Genomic DNA, 3,287 nt, shown 5'->3' on the forward strand with positions numbered 1-3,287 from the left:
ACATTTAAATATTAGTTTGTGCTTATCTTTAACAATTTAACATTACCATGTTTCTTCTCACTACATTTTGCTTTTCCTGCCTTTTTGTTAGAATTATCAAATGTCTCTTTTCTCTAGAACTGCCAATAAAAGTTATACTACATGTATATATTTCTCAACTCTAACAAGGGCCTAGAAGCAGTAACATCCCAGCAGCAATGAGCACACCTACAACCCAGATCTAAATTTCTATGTATTATTCCTCCATAATCAGAACCATGGCTTCCTAGACAAATGACTGATTTTAGTTCTGAGACAAGAAAAAGTACAAGATGAGTATGAATCATCCTAGAAGCATATTAAATGATAGGAGCACATCAAAAAGGTATAGTGAGCAACTGGAGAGCTCCAATGAGCCAAATCGGGAACAATTTGAGCAAAAAAATTAATAATGATAGTTATAGATTATACTCCATAGGATAAATCAAATGTCCATATCTATACTGACAAACATAAACAAATAAATAAATAAATAAATAAAAGGGGAAGCTCTTCCTTATGTTCTAATTCCAATTAATAATTAATGGATAGTCTCAAAGTATCTCACAAAATACTTAATTTCAAAAGGAAAAATCATAACTTTATAGTGCAGAACCTGCAAACATCATCTTAATCTAGTGATCAGAGTTAATATTACCACTAATGATATCCATTAACATCCTATGCCTCATGAAAATCATAGTAAAAAGCGCACATCATTTCTTGCCAAAAACACACAACTGGAATTTAATCGTAAGGAAACATGAAACAAACCTAAGCTGAAAGACATTCTATAAAATAACTAGGCAATAATTCATCAATAGTGTTAAAATTAAGAAAGACATAAACAAACAACAACAACAACAACAACAAAACCCCAAGGATTATCACTGACTAAAAGAGACTTAAGGAGGTATGACAGCTTAATGCAACATACGATCCAGGACTGGATACTGGTATAGGGGAAAAAACCCAAAAAATGTCAGCTTCTAGACACTTACACTGTGGTCTCTACACTTCTACACTCCTTAATCTCCCCCACACACCAACCACAAAAAAATTAGAGTCCTTTTCTACAGGAAATGAAATAAACTTTCCAAGATGAAATAAAATAAACAGAATCAATGTAACACATTCAACTAAAGTCTTTTTCATTTTGACCTTTACAGTTCTTCTTAAGTGATGTCTAGTAATGTACACGTACTTAGCATAAAAGTCAATATCAGACCAAAATAAGTCTCAAAAAAAAAAAAAAAGGCCCAAACCAGACAGTTAACAAGTCCTTCACTGGTACAAAAAGATCCCTGTGAGTCATTTTATTGCCTCATTCTTAAATATGAACAGACAACCAAAGATAAGCAAGTATTTGGGAAAGTTAATAAAATGGCAGAGTAAAGCCAAATTGCGCACACGCATGCACACCCACACCCCAGACACAGTGAAAAAGGATAATTTAAAAAAAATGAATGATTAACTGTATTAGCATATGTAGATGTCAAAAATATTTCATGCATATAAATAACACACTGTAAAATAGAACAAAGGGAGGACTTATATATTATGCACCTCTTATGCCCCACCTCATACCTTTTCAGACCATTTTCTCCTCCAGTTTTGCTATGGCAAGGAGCTTCTGCAGTTATAACCTAATAGCACAAATCTCACTTTCTGCACTGTGACTTTTTTGGCGACATTGCATACTGCTGAAGAAACTCACCTAGCGCTCACATGTACACAGTCACAGTATGTTCAGCAGGAGTATTCATCTATGCTTCTGGTAGTCACTTGTGGGCATATTCCACATGGCTCCTTGGATCACAGTGGGATTAAGTCCCAATTATTCACAGTAATGATCAGCTTGGTACTGTACTTTCTTCCTTTCCCTGCACTTTCCTGTTTCACCTTTCCCTGTTTCCTACTCCTGTAACCCTTGGATTTCTCAACATAAACTACTGCATTCCAATCCTTATTTCAGGCTCTGGTTTCTGAGGAGAACATGGACTGAGACAGTCCGTAACAGAACTGGCTTTAAGAGCAGAGCCACAATATGAGGCTTGGGAACTGGACAATTAACTCGTAACTAGCGATAACAATCTCACTGCTGATGACGTGAAACGGTGATAATTCCTAGAATTCAATAAAATCACAACTTACGATTCACAAAGGGGATACAGAACTGGGAGATGGTAAAGTACTGATTTATGGACAGTATGGGAACAATGGTAATTACATAGTATATGGAGTAAAAATGGCTTTTGTTTACAGCTTTCGATGCCTTGTAAAAAGAAAATGACAGCCTGTTTACAAATAAACTTTAACTCAAAACATGCCCTTGTGTCAGAGAACATAGTAAGGTTTCTACTCAACAAAAGCTATGACGTGGTCATTTTTGGACTGCTAATATCAGTAGGACACTGGGCAAAGAAAATAGTTATTATTAGTGGAAACAACTTAACCTTGACAATTACCCTGATTAAGATCACAGTTACATGGTAGGAAAACCAGAGAGTTTTCCAAGACCCAGGAGATGTAGAGGAGTGCCTAAAATTCAGAGGTAGAACTCATTGCCTAAATAAAAACTCTTAATCGTTTCTTAAGTCTATTTCACTTAACATAATACCCTCCAGTTCCATCCACGTTGCTGCAAATGGCAAGATTTCACTCTTTCTCATTCCAAGTAGTAGTCCATTGTATATATAAACCACATCTTCTTTATCCATTCATCCGTTGATGGTAGTTTAGGCTCTTTCCATATTTTGGCTATTGTTGAAAGCACTGCTTCACTCATATGCGGCTCTTGAAAAACTTAACAGAAGACCATGGGGAAAGGGAGGGAGAAAAAATTACAGAGATAGACAGAGGCAAACTATAAGAGACTCTTAAATATAGAGAACAAACAGAGTTGATGGGGGTGGGGGAGAGGGAAAAGTGGATGATGGGCATTGAGGGCACTTGTGGGGACAAGCACCGGGTGTTGTATGGAAACCAATTTGACAATAAATTATATTAAATGAAAACAAAAAATTTAAGAACGTATACAACCATGATCCAAGAAGGCTAAGGCAACTTGGGGATGAAGGCTCATGTCATCCCATCACTCTAATAGTTTAGACAGCCAAACTGCTGGCCCAGAGAGAAGGAAACGAGAAATCTGTAATTTGCAATAGAGTAGGAAGATGATAAATACTTACTATTCCTTCAGGACCAGTTGCAGTAGCTAGGACAAAAGCCTGTTCCTACTAATTCCCCTTGGTAAAGGGGACTGAACT

Source organism: Suricata suricatta, chromosome 1 (assembly GCF_006229205.1).
Source record: "Suricata suricatta isolate VVHF042 chromosome 1, meerkat_22Aug2017_6uvM2_HiC, whole genome shotgun sequence".
In the NCBI taxonomy this organism is placed as follows: Eukaryota; Metazoa; Chordata; class Mammalia; order Carnivora; family Herpestidae; genus Suricata; species Suricata suricatta.